This window comes from Oryctolagus cuniculus, chromosome 7 (genome assembly GCF_051225735.1).
Source record: "Oryctolagus cuniculus isolate XC-2025 breed Fujian yellow rabbit chromosome 7, ASM5122573v1, whole genome shotgun sequence".
Lineage (NCBI taxonomy): Eukaryota > Metazoa > Chordata > Mammalia > Lagomorpha > Leporidae > Oryctolagus > Oryctolagus cuniculus.
In genome coordinates this window covers 20,346,795-20,365,389 of record NC_142873.1, presented here as the reverse complement: position 1 = coordinate 20,365,389, position 18,595 = coordinate 20,346,795, and the positions used below count along the sequence as shown (strand labels likewise).

The 18,595-nt window shown below is 40.1% G+C and overlaps 1 long non-coding RNA gene across 1 annotated transcript in view; it reads left to right on the top strand.

Annotated features, from left to right (window-relative positions):
* LOC149125352 (uncharacterized) overlaps positions 1-14,684 on the top strand; it is a 59,128-nt gene extending 44,444 nt beyond the window's left edge. Inside the window, exon 3 of the long non-coding RNA XR_016237009.1 lies at positions 14,137-14,684. This is a non-coding gene — a long non-coding RNA (uncharacterized LOC149125352). The remainder of the gene's footprint in view (positions 1-14,136) is intronic.
* The last annotated feature ends 3,911 nt before the right edge of the window (positions 14,685-18,595 follow it).

The following is an 18,595-nucleotide window of genomic DNA, read 5'->3' as shown; positions in this document are numbered from 1 at the left end:
CTGGCTTCTTGTACCAGACAATGGTTTCAGAAGCTAAGGTCTGGATATTAAGTGCACTTTTTTGTAACAGATATGGAACAATTGCTTCTAGGCCCTCGTGGTTCAGAGAGCAAGGGGATGCATTCTAACCTGTTATATGCACATACTAATAGATTGTTCTGTATCCAACATCTGTTTTATATCAAGCTAAACATGAGCTCAGACTTTTATCTTCCACTCTTCTTCATTGCTACATGTATTAGTCTAATTTGAGTAGAGGCATTTCAAAAAGAAAGGCATAAATGCTCGTTGTAACCCAGATAAATCCTTTTCTCATGATTCCAGAGGCTGGTTAGTCTACAACACAAATACCTCAACATCCAGCACAATAAACTTTCTCTAAGCTACGTCTCTTTGTCTATAGGTTTGTGACAAGCTTGGTTATAGTTACAAAAATCAATCTAGGCCGGCGCTGCGGTTCACTAGGCTAATCCTCCGCCTAGCAGCACCAGCACACCGGGTTCTAGTCCCGGTTGGGGCACCGGATTCGGTCCCGGTTGCCCCTCTTCCAGGCCAGCTCTCTGCTGTGGCCAGGGAGTGCAGTGGAGGATGGCCCAAGTGCTTGGGCCCTGCACCCCATGGGAGACCAGGATAAGCACCTGGCTCCTGCCATCGGATCAGCGCGGTGCACCGGCTGCGGCGGCCATTGGAGGGTGAACCAATGGCAAAGGAAGACCTTTCTCTCTGTCTCTCTCACTGTCCACTCTGCCTGTCAAAAAAAATAATAATAAAAATTTAAAAAACTTTATAAAAAATCCATCTAAAAGTCTCAATAGTTTCATACCTCATCCACATATTCATCACTCATGTTTCATACTCAGCAAGGGCTTGAAAGAGGGTTCTGTTCATTGGCTCTGCCTGATGGAGAAGGCCGCATTTGACATGTGCTTCTACAATCAGAGTGAAACATGTAGCCGTGTGAGCGCTAGCACCTAGATTTTACACCTAGGAATGAGTGGCATTGGTCAAAACTAAAAAAAAATGGCCTTGCCTAACTTTAAAGAGCACGGAAAAGCACAATTTCTATAATGGTCAGAAAAATCAAAACCAGAATTTTTGTAAAGAGCTTTAAGTATTATCAACACAAGTCAAAGGTACATCTTTCTAAAAAATTCCATACCCACTTATTCAAGAATGTTAGACCCCTTTTTATAAACAATTTAAGGTATGTGTATGGCATAAAAAAGTTATATACATTTAATGTGTACAACTTGATGAGTATGGAGATTGTATACACTTGTGAAATCTTTACCAAAATCTGTGCCATGTATCTGTTCATCAGCTTTAAAGGTTTTCTCCAATCTTCTTTATTATTGTTATTACTGTGATAAGAAATGGTAAGATCTACATTCTTAGCAAAGTTTTAAATGAGGCCCTTGAAGACATACATATGATTATATGTATAATGTATATATGCATATTCATGGATAGTTATATATGTATATATATAAAACCAAGGTGATTATTGCTTTTTGCATAATAACCAAGACATGAAAATAACCTAAATGTCCACTGGCAGATGAATAGATAAAGAAAGTGTAGTACGCACATACAATTGGACAGTTACTCATCCTTGAAGAAGGAAATCCTGTCCTTTATGACAGTTTGTCTCAGAAGGAGAAATATTAAATTATCTCACTTATGTGATGAGTCTAAAACAGGCACCCTCAGAGAAGCAGAGAGTGCAATGGTGGCTGCCCAGGGATAGGCAACCAAGGAGGTCACAGTTGCTCTGAGATTGGCCTCCTGTTCCTACACTGAATGCTTTCTTGCTGTACCTAGGCACGGAGATGTTTAATCCTCTCGCTGCCTTGTCGCAGCAGGGCAAAGAAAACAACTGCTCTGGCCTTGCTCTCTTGGCACTTCCTGGGCAAACATTAAAATGCAAAGTGAGATTGGTATAGTCACATTATTCCCTTGCATGTTACCTACTAAATGGATTTTAGAATGAGACAACATTATCTATTTATCTCCTGGCAGTAGTTTGAAAAAACCTCTTCTCACGCCCTCCTTTTCTGTGTATGGCATTTGTGGCTCAGGGGGTCCTAAGCTTTGCACACTACACAGATCTCTGTGGTCATTGCACACCTGGAGAACAGCAGCAGATGGTGACCAAAGTGTGAAGGAGGGGAAACAGCATCAGGACGGAAGCCATCTTTGGGACCTACTCTGCTCTTGCTAGTGTCCATCCTGCAGCCCCTTGCCCACTCAGCTGTCAGAGAGCCCTTGGAGACCTGTTATCTACGAATGCCTTCATTCTCAGAAGTATCTGCACATTGTAGAGAAGCGCTGGGAGGACTAAAATAAAACATAATGATTTGCTAGCAACCTGATTTCAGACTACATAATACGAGGCTTACATATAATTATGAGGCAACTAGCAGTACCTGCCCGGGGACACAATAGCACCAAGAGGTGACCTCAGGGAAATGGCTGGTTGGTGTTACAGAGTTCACACATAGCTGAGGACAGCTGTATGATGGGAAGGCAATGGTGAAGTTGTGAGCCCTCCAACTTTACGACCCCAAATTTCAGTCGGTGATTTGCCTGAGATGGAGGAATTGCAGATGATCAGACCTTTGCTGTTCTTCCCAGGTTGTCTTTCTCCTTCACTGTATCATTTTTATTTTATTAAGTTATTAATAATAACATATGTTAGCATTGTTGTATGCTGTCAAGGCTCACTGTACACTTGCCCAGGTATTTAGCTTCTCCTATGTTTTTCATTCTCCTTGCTTTCTGCTGACAAATCTTTGGCATTCTTTCATCTATGTCTGAAACATTATTCACGTAACTGTTTAGAGAATGTTTTTCCTGGCTATGATATGCTTCTATTCAGAAGCTGGTTGATGGACTCATTTCTGTCTTTGTTCTTATTTTTACTGTGATCTTCTATACAATTCATTGTAGAATTTAATGGTCTCTTGAAATAATCTGTTAATATATTTTATTGGTTTTGGAAAATCTTCAGACTGTATTTTCCAGTCATTATTACTGTTCTGTTTTCTCTCCTCAAGCTGTGCTAAGATTTTCATTAGATTTCATATGGCTTTTGTAATTTTATCTTTCTCTCTTTTTCTTTTTGTTTTTCTTCTTTTCCCTTTTTCTTGTCTGGATTATTTTCCTCTGATTTACATACAGGTCACTAATAATCTCTTCTCTTGCATCTAAGTAGCTATTTAATCCACCTATTGAGCAATCAATTTCACTAATTTTGTATTTAAATTCTGAAATTTGATTTTGTTTTGATATCTAGATCACTGTAGGTCTGTTTCTATTGCCTCTCTCTCTCTCCCCCTCCCCCCTTTCTCTGCATGTCTCTCTCTCTCTCTCTCTCTCATATGCACATTTTCTCCTATCATCTAGTTAGTGTTCATGTATGGCCAGAGTTATTATGGAAAAAGTCTATATGGCATTTTTATTTAGAGAAAATTTACTTTTTCTTCTGACAATGATTTACAGAAGGTCATCTCCATCTAATAACACAATATTTGATCTTGATTTTAACCTTTTGAGGACTAATCTAATTTGTTCAAACTCTCATGTGCATCTATCAGGTTTCATGGAAAGTCTTATGTACTTTATATGACGCTGACTTAAGTTTTTCTCTTATCAAAAGTTTTAAGCCACACCATGTGAAAACCAGACACTGCCTCAGTGAGAAATGAGGTAAAGAATGTTGTTCCCAACTCAGCAAATTTTCTCTCTCTAATATTCAACATCACTGCCACAATCTCCACTATCTTTTAATAGGGCTTTTAAAAATGTCTTATCTAGAAGTTATAAACATTCTTGGTCATTTTGTCTGATACAAGTTATGGCGTGATACACGGATATGGGTTATTTCTTCTATCTCTTTTATCTCCCTGGGAATTTCTCTTTAACATAATTTAATTTTTTATGGTTATCCCTTATTTTTTCATATGTTCAGATATATTTCAATGCATTTATACTTTGTACAATATCATCTGTGTTTTATTTGGGGAACATGTTTGAAGGATAGGTGGACGGCCTATTGCTAGAATCAGAAGCAGGAATTCTCCTTATTCATTTTCACACACATCAGACATTTCATAATTTACAATATAAATGTATTTCTGATGACAGCTAGAGCCTAGTCACAGGGTGGAAGGAGACATCAATCAGGAAGCTTGTTAGGAAGCATTTGCAATAATCCAGACAACTTTAAAGTGACCTGCATGAGGATCATGGTAATTAAAGCAAAAAAGAATTTTAGATAATTAAGACTTCAGAAAGCATATTAAGATAAATATTGCAGTTGGAGTACTTGGGTCTGTTGACAAAGACAGAAGGCACAAGAACATCCTCTAATTGTGTCACTTGAAATGGTGACATCTTTTTCTGAGATAGGCTGCACTCCAAGATGAGTACATTTTTAGTGTGGGTGAGGGAAGCACACACATGGGTTCACATTAAATGGGACACACTCACAGTACATCTAGTTGATGACCAGTAAAAGATTACATGCATGGGCCTGGAATACAAGTTGGTAGAATTCTCCAACTTTCAGCCAGTCTTGTATAAGGAACTGAAAAAGAGACCTTTAGGTGTTTGGGAAACAGGGAACCTGGCGAGGGAAGAAAAAGGTTGTGAGTTGATCAGCTTTTCATTCAAAAGTTTTAACTATGCAGACTGAAGCTCTGCAAGATTATTATCATTATATGTAAAGACTTCCTGGTATCTTACTAATAATTTTGTATTCAAAAATTTCTGGCCATTATGTGTTTTAGTTAACATGTGTTAATTGAAGGAAAAATAAGTCTATTCTCATAACCTCCAGTTTTGTATGGATGATTTCTTTTTAGCCTTTTGGTCTCGGCTTCAGTCTTGTCTCCAGCTCACCAATGTCTTCTCTGCTCACCCTACCCAGCATTGCACCACACTTACATACTACTGATTCCAGCGCCTAGCTTGTTTCCATCAAAGATTTAATGGAGGGCTCACTTCAGCAGCACATATACAAAGATTTCATGCACTCTGTAATTATTTTATTATCATTTGTTTCCCTGCCCGTTGTCTCTTTTTCTCACTTGCTTGTTTCAGAGCAGTAGGAGCTTATTTTTTAAAAAGATTTATTTATTTATTTATTTGAAAGGCAGTTACAGAGAGGGAGAGGCAGAGAGAGAGAGAAAGAGAAATTTTCCATCTGCTGGTTCACTCTCCAAATGGCTGCAAGAGCTGGAGCTGAGCCAATCCAAAGCCAGGAGCCAGGAGCCTCTTCTGGGTCTCCCACACAGGTGCAGGAGTGCAAGGACCTGGGCCATCTTTTACTGCTTTAGCAAGCCATAGCAGAGAGCTGGCTCAGAAGTGGAGCAGCTGGGACTTGAACCAGTGCCCATATGGGATGCCGGCACTGCAGGAAGAGGCATAGCCCACTATGCCACAGCACTAGCTGTGTGAAAGCCTTTAATGCACTTTGCTCCCTGTCCTACCCTCAGCACCTTCCACTCATTAAATATTTGCTGAACAAATGAATTATTTTAAAGCTTTGGCTGTAGACAGATTCACAAACAAGATGACTCTGTTTAAAAATAATTATTATATGGTATTCTGGGGCAGCAGACCATATGTATAGTATTCATATTGAATTTTATGGTTTTATCCAAACAAGAAAATTGCTGAAAAATAGTTGAACAAAGAGATACTTCTGTTTTTCAGAAAACTGTAGATAATGATATAATATATTACTCTAGTGCTGTAGTTTGTGTTATTTTCAACCTGAGCGCTTACAACATACAGATAACTTTGGTATTATATCTATTAAGAGAATTCTGTTCTATCCTAATCACTTGGAAAAGATTTAGATATTAATGGGGACAAAGTGAAAGTTGCAAATAAGTACACAAAGTATGCTGCCAAGAAAGGTTCATGTTTAGGAACATTAGCAGTATCATTAGGAAGCCTGCTTAAATATTTATGTAGTTTCTTATTTTTAACCCTGGCAAAATAACTCACAAAAACCCGGACTATGTTCCTCCTTTCACCGTGAATAATTACAAAGACTTCCATATCAGACTATCATAAACCCTTTTATAAACATTTTATTCATATAACTTTTATGTTTAGCCATAGATTGCTAACTTCTAGAAATTATTATATGTGTCTCTCAAATAATCTGAATTTGAACAATTTCATTAGTCTTGTTTAAGCATTACCAAATGCACAAAGATAGATTTTTCCTGGGGCCAGTCTTATGGAGTGAACAAAGTAGATGACTGCCCCTGTGGTCCTAAACAGGTAATGTCAGAATATTGTTCTCATAGATCCAAGAGACATTTCAGAATTAATAGGAGCGCACGAAGATGAGAAAGTTTTGGAGAAAGATTATGCATTTCTTAAAAGGGGTCTGAGTAGGTAGTTATGCTATAATTGGAGAAAATAGAAGAGGGATGTAGATTTAGGAGTTTCTAATAGCACTTACTTGTTTAAAAGAAAATCCTTTCCATATTAAAATTTTTTGCCTAAGCCAGGCCACAAAGATTTTCTCCTAATATTTCCTCTAGAAATTTCACAGATTTAACAATTATGTTTGTGACCTATTTCTAGTTAGATCTTTACATTTTCGTATTTATTTTTGTTTGAAAGGCAAAGAGACAGAGACAAATGGAAAGCAATGGCTCCCATTTGGTGGTTTACTTTCCAAATACCCACAGGAGCTGGGAAGTCAATCTAGGCCTCCCACGTTGGGGGGCAGGGGCCTAAACACTTGAGCCATCAAAACTGCCTCCCACGATGCCCATTAACAAGAAGCAGGCATTGGTGTGGAGCCTGGACTTGAACTCCGATATAGGATGTGGACATCCAAGTTGCATCTTATCTCCTGTGCCAAACAACTGCCCGTGATTTAACAAAATGTGCTGTCAGATATGGATGGAAGTTGTCCTTCTTTCTTTGACTTTGTACATGCATATCCAATTGTTACAGTACAGTTTATTGAAAACATTATATTCAAACAATGAGTAGATCCCCAATGAATTGCCCTTGTCCTTTTGTCAAAAATAACTCTAAAAAGTACTTGTAACTCTATTTCTGAACATTTAATTATTTTTATAACTATTTGTCTATATTTAAGTCAACTCCATAGTCACTTGGTTAGCATAATTTATAATAAGTCTTAAAGACAGAAAATAGATGTAAGCTCAGGTTTGCTTAAATTTATCCTACATGAACTGCAAGATCATCTTGTTTCTATACAAATAAGGGGTTGCTGAGAAAATGATTGGCTTTGTGTACAATCTGCCAATCAATTGTCGAGAACATTGACATCTTAACAATACTAGGAAGTTCAGATTCATCCATCTAGTGTGTCTTTCCACTTATTTAGGGCCTCATATTTTTTCTCAGGATTGATTCACCCTTTCAATTGGATAATGTATTACTTTCCTGGGACCGCCTGATAAAAAATACTACAAATTGGGTGCTTTAAATAGCAAATATTTATTTAATTAAATAATTGTTGTGTTTTAAATTTATTTGACAGGTAGAGAGAGATAGTGAGAGAGAGGAGGGGGGTATAGAGCGAGATGCATTCCTATCAGTTGGCCGGCTGGGCTGGGGCTGGAGCTGAGGCAAGCCCAGGCTGAAACAGGAGCCAGAACTCAATCCAGGTCTTCAAAGTGAGTAGCAGAGGCCGGCGCCGCGGCTCACTAGGCTAATCCTCCGCCTTGCGGCGCCGCCACACCGGGTTCTAGTCCCGGTCGGGGCGCCGGATTCTGTCCCGGTTGCCCCTCTTCCAGGCCAGCTCTCTGCTGTGGCCAGGGAGTGCAGTGGAGGATGGCCCAAGTACCTGGGCCCTGCACCCCATGGGAGACCAGGAGAAGCACCTGGCTCCTGCCAACGGATCAGCGTGGTGCGCGGGCCGCAGCGCGCCAGCCGCGGCGGCCATTGGAGGGTGAACCAACGGCAAAGGAAGACCTTTCTCTCTGTCTCTCTCTCTCACTGTCCACTCTGCCTGTCAAAAAAAAAAAAAAAAAAAAAAAAGTGAGTAGCAGAGACTCAACTATGTGAGCATCACCTTCTGCCTCTCCGGGCCCGTGTTGTCAGGAAGTTGGAATCAAGAGTGGAGCAGGTGTTCAAACCCAGGTATTCTAGTAAGGGATGTGTGTGTGCCAACCAGTGTGTCAATCACTCGGCCAAACACCGCCCCAACATTTTGGTAGCTCACAGTTCTGGAGACTGCAAGTGTGAGATAGCAGTGTTATTCCAGTTGGTGCCTCTGATGTGGGAGAATCTGTTGCATGCCTCACTCCTAGCTTCTGCTGGCTTTCTGACGATTTTTGGCATTGCTGGGCATACAGGTGTGTCATCTTAAGCTCTGCCTTGCTGTTCGCATGGTCTTCTCCTAGTACATGTGTCTCTGGCCAAATCGCCCTTTTTATAAAGACACTAGTCATATGGGGTTAGAGAATTTCCAAATAAGGTCACATTCTGAAGTACTAGGATTTATAGTTCAAAATACCTTTTTGAGAAAAAAAAATTAACCCATAAAAACAGATATTACACAACATTTTTCAGACTTAACTGAAATATATCAAAAGTATGCATATTTTTGATACTATTTTAAATTATATTAGCTTTAGATTCTAATTTCTAGTGGTTCATTAGGAATTACACACAAAATCTGTTATGTTTTCTGTGACAATTTTGTATTCATCAACTTTACTAAAATTAGTTATTAGTGCTAGTAGCTTTTCAGTAGATTCCACAGAATTTTCTAGAAGAGGTCACGTTATGTGTGAACAAAGACAATTTTACTGTTTTCTTTCCTATCTGGATGTGTCTTATTTCTTTTTTCCTGATTTATCATAGTGCCTGAAACCTCCAAAAGAGTGTTAGGTGTGAGTAATACATCTTTGCATTATTTCTGATCCTAGGAGGAAAGTATTTATTCTTTCTCTATTAAGGATGCTGTCTTAGTTCCAGCTGCTATAATGAAACATCTTAGACTGGGCAGCTCATAAACACAGGAGCTGTACCTGTCCCAGTTCTGGGGGGTGGGAGTCCGAGATCAGAGTGCCAGAGTCCCAGGCTGTGGTGAGGCCCCGTTCTTACTGCAGACTGCCGGCTTCTCCTTTCATCCTCCTGTGGAGGGGAAAGGCTGCAGAGCTCCCTGGGGTCTCCTTTATAAGGCACCAATCTCATCCTTGAGAGTTCTGCCCTCATGACCTCATCAACTACTAAAGGTCCCCACTCCTAGTGCAGTCATGTTAGGGGTTAGGATTTCAATGAGTGGATTTTGAAGGAAAATGAGCACTCACTCAACAAGAAAAAAAAATCATGGTACTGTGTGGCTTTCATAGATGCTAATGTTAAAATGAGGAAGTTCCTTCTGTTCCTATCTGCTATTCTCTTTTTCATTTGTTGGTCAGAAAAAGGTAAAATTTTCAAATTGTTTTTCCATGTTTATTGTGACTATTATACGGTTTTTCCTTTTTAATTTATTTGGGTAATTCTATTAGATGTTTTTCGAATGCTTAACAGACCATACGTGCTTCAGTGAGCTCCAATTGGTCATGGTGTACTGCCCTTCTTATATATTGTTGGGTTTGCTTTGCTGAACTTTAACTTGAAGATTTCACAGCCAAGGTTGTGAGGGATGTTAAGTGGTTTTCTTATCCCATGATGTTCCTGTCTAGCGCATTTTTATCTTTATGTTAATGTGGTTTTACTGCAGCCAGCATGTACTTTGGATCTTGCCTTTTTATCCATTTTGATAACTTCTGCCTCATAATTGGGCTCATTAGAGCATTGAAATACAATGCGATGATTTATGTAGTTGAATTTCAATATATTATTTTATTATTTGTTTTCTATTTTCCCCATCTGTTGTTTCATTTCCCTCTACATTTGCATTCTTCTGATTTAAATACATTTTGTAGTTCAATCGTGTCTTTTCCATTGTGTGAATTTACTAGTTACTGTAAGATTGAAGGGATATTTTTCTATATCTCACAGCCTGTTTTTCAGTGATATTATGGTACTTCATGTGCAGTGTATTTACAACACATCTTTCCATTTCTCTGTTCCTATCCATTTTACTCTTATTATTATATATTTTATTACTTCCAGTATTTTCTGAGGTAACTTCAAACAGTTCACAGAAAAATGAAAAAATTAAGCATGATTTCAGAAGTGTCGTTTTGCACCAAGATGAACTTACGTTTTCATTTTATTTCCACTAATGTTTTAAAGAATCCTGATAAATCCCCAATACATTGTTGTGTTACTTGAGGATGCAATGGATTTTAGGGGTTTTATGAATATGTGATAAGAATATAGTATGTTTTTAAAAAAATATTTGTTAATATAAAGAGAACAGATTTCATGTATCTCATAGATAGAATTCTAAGCACATGACCATACTTCCCTCTCTCTCTGCCTCCCTCAATACCCTCTCCTTCCTTCCTTTCTTTTTTCCCCTTTAATTTTCACAATAGCATAATTTCAATTTACTTTATAATCTCAGGCCTAATGCATGCCTGGTGCTCCTCATTCCCATGCATAGAGGGACATTTCCATCTAATTCCTCCCTGAACTTCCTTTCGCATTTCTTGAAATGTTGATTGAATTTTTTTTCTGCTTTTGTTGCTGAAAAAAAAAAAAAAACGAACTTTCCACCTTTGATCTTTGAAATATATTTCTACTGGGTATAGGATTCTCAGCTAACTTGTTTTGTTTGCTAACTTGTTTTGTTTTTTGCATTTCTTTAATCTGAAGTGTTGCTGTACTATCTTCTGGCCTGAACCATTTGTCACGAGAAATATTCCTCATCCTTATCGTTGTCCTGTATGTAATTTATTTCTTTTTCATACTTGAAAGCTTCCTCTTCACTTCTTCTTTTAAGCAAATTGTTTAGAATGTATCTTGTGCAGTGTTCTTCAAGTTTCTTATGCCTAGAGGTCACTACCAGCGTTGGAGATTTTGTGTTATAAAACTTTGATCCTTTTCATTTTCTTCTTTCCTTCCAAAATGTTTTGGAACATTTGATCCCAGGTCATTTGGAGATATTAATTACTCAGAGTTTTCCCTAGCTTCTTGATCGTCTCATTTTTTCCTCCTGTTTTGCTATGTCCTCCAGTTCACGAGGCTGGTTTCTTGGGTGGTGAAAGAACTCCGCAGAGGAGGCAGGGAGCAGAGCTGGATCTATTGAACAGACTACAGGGAGGATGCAAGAGAGCTGGTCAGGAAGGGCAGAGGACTGCTACATCACGAGCCGTATTCTGAAAGGCATCCCTGTAATGGCAGTCTCTTCTTAGTGTGACTACCGCCATATGCTTCTAAGCCAGCAGTGGGCAGTTCATTGCAATATGGGCTACAACCTAAGAATACTTGTAACTAAAATATTTTCTCAGGGTGAGCTTTCTACGGTCCAAGAGTTTTTCCCAGGTGGGTGATTTGCATCTCTGGATGGAGCTAGGGAGCTGATACACCACCATTATCTTAGTGGCCTCCAACAAATGGCCAGGGGCCATTCTCTACATTTTCTGCTGCATTATTTGGTCTGCCATTAATCCCTGCAGTGAATATTTCATAGCAGGCATTCTAATTTTTTAAAGTGTCCCCCCACATTGTCCCCAGCTAGGCAGAATGAAGGCTTTAAAAAAAAAAAAAAAAACTTAATTAACTTATTTGAGAGACAAACAGAGCTCCCATTTGCTGTATCACTCCCTAAATGTTAGCAAGGGCTGTGACTAGACCAAGTAGAAGCAGGAAGATGGGCAATTAATCCAGGCTTCCCACATAGGTGAGAAGGACTCGACTGCTTGAGCCCTAAGCTGCTGCCTCTGGGGTGCCCATTAACAAGACTCTGGAATCAAGAGTAGAGCCAGGTGTCAGACTCAGGCACTCTGACGTGGGACATGGGGGTCTGCATTATTACTACAGCCAAGTGGTCACCCTCCATTGTAGATTTCATTGTTACAAAATTAATTCAGGTCTTCTGCATGTCTTCCATGTCTCTGCTTAAGATAGCCTGTTCTCTTCTCTGCATTCTCATGGACGTCTGGAATGCAGCTGTGATGGCTGCTTAGTTTCTGCAGTGATTCTATTATCTATTACGTTTCTGGGTTCATGTCCATTGTTTAAAGGATAAATGTGATCTCACTGGAGTCCCTGAAGGTTGGCGTATTAGGCCTTGAGTCTCCCGGATTTCCAGTAAAGATTACATTGTCAAGACCAGAAATGACAATAGATGTCCCGAGAGTCCCTGAAAGGATGATATAAAAAGTCCCACTGGAATCATTTTTGCTCCTTTGTATACTCTTGGCTAATGTTAATCTGCCTAAGAATGTGTGTGTTCTATGCAGTCTTGTGAACTTACCTTCCACAATTGCTTTTGTCCCTTAGTTTAAAAGGAAAACATACTTCTTTCTGCTTTTGAAAGATAGTCTTGTGCATTGCCTTAGGGTACGAAATCCAGGACAAGAGAGGAACCATCTGAGGACTGAGCCAGAATCCCATGAGAGCAAGAGTAGATCTTCAGTAAGAAAGACAGAAAGGGCAGCATCTTACTATATCCAGCAGCAAACCTTGCATCTGTCTTAGAATTCAACTAAGAAGTAAGGTGGTTTCTACAGGGACTTATATTATCATATTTATTGCATTTAAAATATGCAGTCATACTTTTGCTGACAGCAAGTAAATCTGATTTGACCAATCAACATGACAATGAGAACTGGCCTTATAATTCAGTTACACAGTAAATATTATATATAAATTGAATTAATTAAATCCGCAGCTCCCCTATTTGAATACATACAATATATTAAGATCCCTAATATCCAATGAGCATATGCAACTGAACTTAAACCAGAAATCTAGATACCAAAATAAAATTATACATTTTTTAAGGAATATGAATACCAAGTTTTTATTCAAGTAAAAGTTTCCAATAATCAAATTTTTTGAAGATTTATTTTACTTATTTTAATGACAGGCTTACAGAGAGAGATCGCCCATACGCTGGTTCACTCCCCAAATGGCCGCAATGGCAAAGGCTGAGCCATGCCAAAGCCAGAAGCCTGAAACTCCATCCTGCTCTCCCACATGGATGATAGGGGCCCAAGTACTTGGGCATCACCTGCTGTTTTCCCAGGCATGTTAGTAGGGAACTGGATTGGAAGTGGAGCAGCTGGGACCAGAACCAGTGCTCCTATGGGTTGCCAGCATTGCAACCCTCTGCCACAATGCCAACTCCAAAAATCTGGGTTTCAATTGCACAACTATGTATACATTTTTATCCTTTTAAAAATAAGTACACCAGTTCACATCTAGCTAAGAGACTTACAGAAGGAAACATACCATAATCCTTTGAAGATAGAAGAGAATCTTAGACACTGAGATGTTTGAAGGACAAAGGTGCCTGTGACTGTCCAAGCAGTGACTGTCTTCAGCGACCATCAGAGTGTGTCTAGGTCATTCCATGGAGAGGAGCTTTCTGTAGGTATTGGAGCTTAGCCTGAGCAATGGTGTGCAACTCCTTTCCTTCACTTGGTATGCTATCTTCTGTGTCTGGGTAAATCAAAGGAAATTCATGAGAACCAAGTGACAAAGTCTCCTAGCGTCCCCTTTCCTACCCTATAAAAATTACTTACACCTGCAACTACATACAAGCTCTCCGGAGTGACTGTAGCTAAGGGGATTATTGGAGGCAGAAGGCACTTCAAGGCTCTGTTACTGAATTTTAACATAATAATTTGATTCAATTAGATCAGGGGAGGAAAGCCCGCTAAGGATGAATGAGGAAAGGTTTAAGAAGATGCAGCCTGGTCTGGAAAGATAATCCCTATTAGTCGTTAAATAGTGGGGAGAAGGAGGAAAGGAAGAAAGAAATAAGTTAGAGAGATTTTTGTTTAACTTTCAAATAGTACACTCATGAGATTAATTATTGTGTGGCTATTTTTTAAAAATTGTTTTTAAGCTTTTGTGAGTTTTCAATCGAAGTGATAAAATGTAATCCACATCGTAAAAGAGAGAACATTGTTTTTGTTAACTTTTGCCTATTTCTATACCACTTTTCCCTACAACATTTTGAGATGCATGTAAACTTTCATAGTATATGTTCAATATGAATTCCAGGAAAGAAGGAGCAAACTGAGCCGAAACGATCGGAACACCCTTCATCCAAAGGCGGGCGAGTAGAAGCAGGTGGACTCGGCTGGTGTGGAGAAAGTGATTGGAGGAGAGAGTTCCTCAGGGGGCAACAGTGCAGTCATTGCACAGAGGTAGGAGTGGTTTCAGCACAGGAGAAGCGACCCAGAACCTGACCTCATCATTAAGCCGAACCAAAGCTACGCTAACAGGGGCTGGGAGTGTTTTAAATTCACACTGCAAGAAATAACTCGTGGCGGATACTTGGCACAGGAGTTAAACCGCGGCTTGAGATGTTTATATCACATACTGGAGTCCCTCGTTCAAGTCCCAGCTCTTCTGCTCGCAGTCCAGTTTCCTGTTACTACACACTCTGGGAGGTGGCAGATGACGACTCAAGGACTTGGGGCCATGGCACCCACTGTGTGAAACCTAGAATGAGTTCAGGCTCCTGGTTTCTACTTTGCCCCAGCCTTGAGTGTTCTGAACATTTGGGGAGTGAACCAGAGAAGAGAAGACTGACATCTCTCTCTCTCTCTCTCTTTTTTTTTTTTTTTTTTTCCTCTCCCCACCCCGGCTCTCTCTCTCTCTCTCAAATAAATAAATAAATAAATAAGCAAAACTTTTTTTAAAAAAAAATTCCATTCTAAAATTGGTCATTCTCAGTGACAGTGGCCATTTCTGGACTGCCACTCTTTGGGGATAAACTTGCACAAATAATCCAGCATCCTCTCTCTATACTGCATTTTGAAGAGTTTGATATGCATGAGTACATGTATTTTTTAGTATGTCAAGGCAAAATAAGTTTCCTTTCATCTGACTTGCTTGTCTGTACTGCCGCATTCTGATTCAGTGTAGCAATGAGAAAAGGTTGAAGTGAGTAGCAGTGATCTTCGTCGGTAGTATTCTGGCTGGTGTCTCACTCCCCCTTTTACTAGTTCTGCTTAAGGAAGCATCTATTTCGCATTTTACATCTCAATTTACCAAAAAATGACCATTAGTTTCTGTTGGTGAATTTCCTCAAGTTAATTCTATTTTCCTGACTGTTTTGTGAGTGAAGTGACTGCTAACTGTCCCCTAATTGCTTCTTACTTGCAATTTCATTATGGCGGTACTGTTAGATGAAAGTTTGAGATGGCGGTGGCTACACTGAGAAGAGTGGACTTGATTTAAAGTTTAATGAAAGCGCCCAGGAAAAGGCTCAGGTTACAGCAGCTGCCCGTTGTTTGTTCGGCAGACTTGGCACTCAGAGAGGCACGGTATACTTCTGGGGCTGCAGAGGCAAAGATGCTTTCCGGCATAAAGAGAACAGAAGAACTCTCATGCCAGACTTTCGTCAGTTGTTCCAGAAATGCCATAATGACTAAATAAACGTCAGAATGATACTGTTGGTTTTTTTTTTTTTTTACAATTTATTTATTTATTTGAAAGTCAGTGTTACACAGAGAGAAGAGAGGCAGACAGAGAGAGAGAGAGAGGGAGAGGGAGAGGGAGAGGGAGAGAGAGAGAGGTCTTCCATCCGATGGTTCACTCCCCACTTGGCTGCCCAATTGGCTGCAATGGCTGGAGCTGCGACGATCCGAAGCCAGGAGCCAGGAACTTCTTCCAGGTCTCCCACATGGGTGCAGGGGCTCAAGGACTTGGGCCATCTTCTACTGCTTTCCCAGGCCATAGCAGAGAGCTAGATTGGAAGTGGAGCAGCCAGGTCTTGAACCGGTGCCCATATGGGATGCCGGCGCTTCAGGCCAGGGCATTAACCCACTGCGCCACGGCGCCAGCCCTAGAATGATACTGTTGATGTAAAGAAAGAGCCCTTCTCAGACATGTGCAAATCGCCAACAAATACTGTACAGGTTGATGAGCAGAAGAAAGGAAAGAGAGAAGGCAAACAAGAAGGGAGAAAGGAAGACAGGAAGAGAAAACAAAGGAAGAATTTCTTTAAAACACAGTATTTAAACAAGAATTTATCAAAAGTTCCAATTGCTTCCTAAAGTACAGACCCCAGAATTTTCTCATTAGTCTGCAATGGGCTCAACAATTTGCATTTCTAACAAGTTTGCAGGTGGTGCTCATATTGCTGATCCAAGGATCCTACTTAGAATTTATGCAAGTACACACAGGGTCACTGGCTTTTAAAAATCAATATTTAATAATTATACATATTTATTGATAACCACCATTCCACACTTCACTCAGATCACCATGGCGTCTTCCACCTGTAAGAGAGAACATGCAATATTTGCCTTTCTGTGGCACAGCACCAAATGTCTTTTGTCACCAAAAGTTATGTATTTTCCTGCAGAATGGGCCTCAAATGCACACGCATGAAAATCTTCCTGATGGGGATCCAACTGTCCTGGGATCTCATTGCATGGGGATTTCAGGAGTGGCTAGTTCTAAGCTTCAGCCTTTGTCTTTCATTGGCACAGTGGTCTCATTAACAGAACTTAGACCAATATTAGGAAGTGTTAGGCAAACAAGATATTTCAAAGCCACAATCGGTCACTGTTGAAGGTTTTCAACCAACAGTAGGTTCCAGACTCCCCCAGGTACCAAGTCAAAAACTTGGCTAAGATCATTTTGTGGTAAATTTCCACAGAGATGACATAAATAGTCATTAGAGGCTTCCACCAAGTTTTCCCACAGGGAGCCCATTTTCATTGTCTTATTTATTCCTTTGTGTTAATGCACTGGGTGAAATATTGACCCCTAGTATCAGAGAAAAGCTTGAAAGGGTACAGAAAATTTTAATGCCAAATATGGAGGAGAATCCTGGAATAGAAACAGAAGTAAGAGGGAGAGAGGGGGGTGGTTTGACATGAGGGCTGAAGGTTTGGACAGCCACAGGGAGAGGAGGCAATAGATCATTGAGCTGTCTGGAATGAGACTGCAGAATGTTCCTGAGCCTTCCTGGGCAACTCTTTTCTTCCCTACACTAAAAATTCCACCTGTCCACTGTGTCAGCTGCCCAGCCATTCCTTTTGAGCCATGAATTTCTACCTTGTAGAGATCACTTGGGAAATGGGTCTGTTTTTGTATTATATAAAAGTTTTTGCTGTTACTGGTTTTATTTTGCATTTGTTTGACATCATGGGGTTACACAATTTATCACAAATATCATGCTTAGTTGAGAGAAAACAATAGTGTTTGTCAACTCTGAGGTTTAAGACTCCCTCCAGGTTTACAATGCTGTGAATGTGAGATATCAGACAATTAACTATGTTCTAGAAAAGTCTGTGTTCTTAATTAATTACTGGCCACAGAATAAAAATATTCATGTGGGCTTCTTTTCAGTGTGATTTAGTCCTAGAAGATCATCTTTGAATTAATTTATTTTGAATTTGTAATATCTGAGAATAAAAGAAAAAAATTAAATATAGGTTCCTTACATGGTGAAGGGTTCCTACAAACTTCCAACAAATTAAACTGTAGGGATTTCTGTAACAACCCTTGCTATTTTTAAGATTTTTTTAATTTATTTGAAAAGCAGAGTTATAGAGAGAGGCAGAGATGGGGGGGAGAGGGAGGGGGAGGGGGAGAGAGAAAAAAAGGGAGGGAGGGAAGGAGGGAGAGAGGGAATCTTCCAACTGCTGGTTCACTCCCCAGATGACCACAACAGCCTGAGCTGCTCCAATCTGAAGCCTGGATGCAGGAGCTTCTTCCTGGTCTCCCATGTAGGTTCAGGGACCCAAGGACCTGGGTCATCTTCTACTGCTTTCCCAGGCCATAGCAGGGAGCTTGATGGGAAGTGGAGCAGCCGGGACACCAGCAGGCACCCATATGAGATGGAGGCACTGCAGGTGGCGGCTTTACCAGTGCTAAGGCACAGTGCTGGCCCCGTAACAACCCTTTCAAAAGTGGAAATCCCCCTTCACTCTTTGTGAGAAGCTTTGTCTTATAACATTCCTTAGAGCACCTCTCACAGCCCAACACTGTGTTACCTGATATCACATTACACATTCAGCTGCTCGCTGGCTGGCTTCCCTAGAAAGGGCAGCAGGATATTTGCCAGTCCCTATCTGTATTTCCAGCACCTGGAAAAGAGTGTGACACCAAAACAAAATGTGAATAAAGGCTGACATTTAGAAGTATTTATTTATTTATTTATTTGAAAGAGAGAGAGGGGGGATGCCCCATGGTCTTGTTCACTCTCCCCAATAACTGCAATGGTCAGAGCTGGGCCAAGCCAAAGCTAGGAGCTGGTAGTTTCCCATGTGGGTGGCCAAGCCATCACCTGCTGCTTCTGGGAACACATTAGCAGGAAGCTAGAGTCAAGAGCCAGGGCCAGGTATTGAAAATAGGCACCTGATATGGGACATGGGAGTTCCAACTAACGTCTTAACCACTATGCTAAATGCTGACTTCAACACTCAATTTATAAGTGATTTGACTTTCTCAAAAATATTGCAAGGGAGATGGGAAAGGAGACTCAAAATTTTATTCTAAC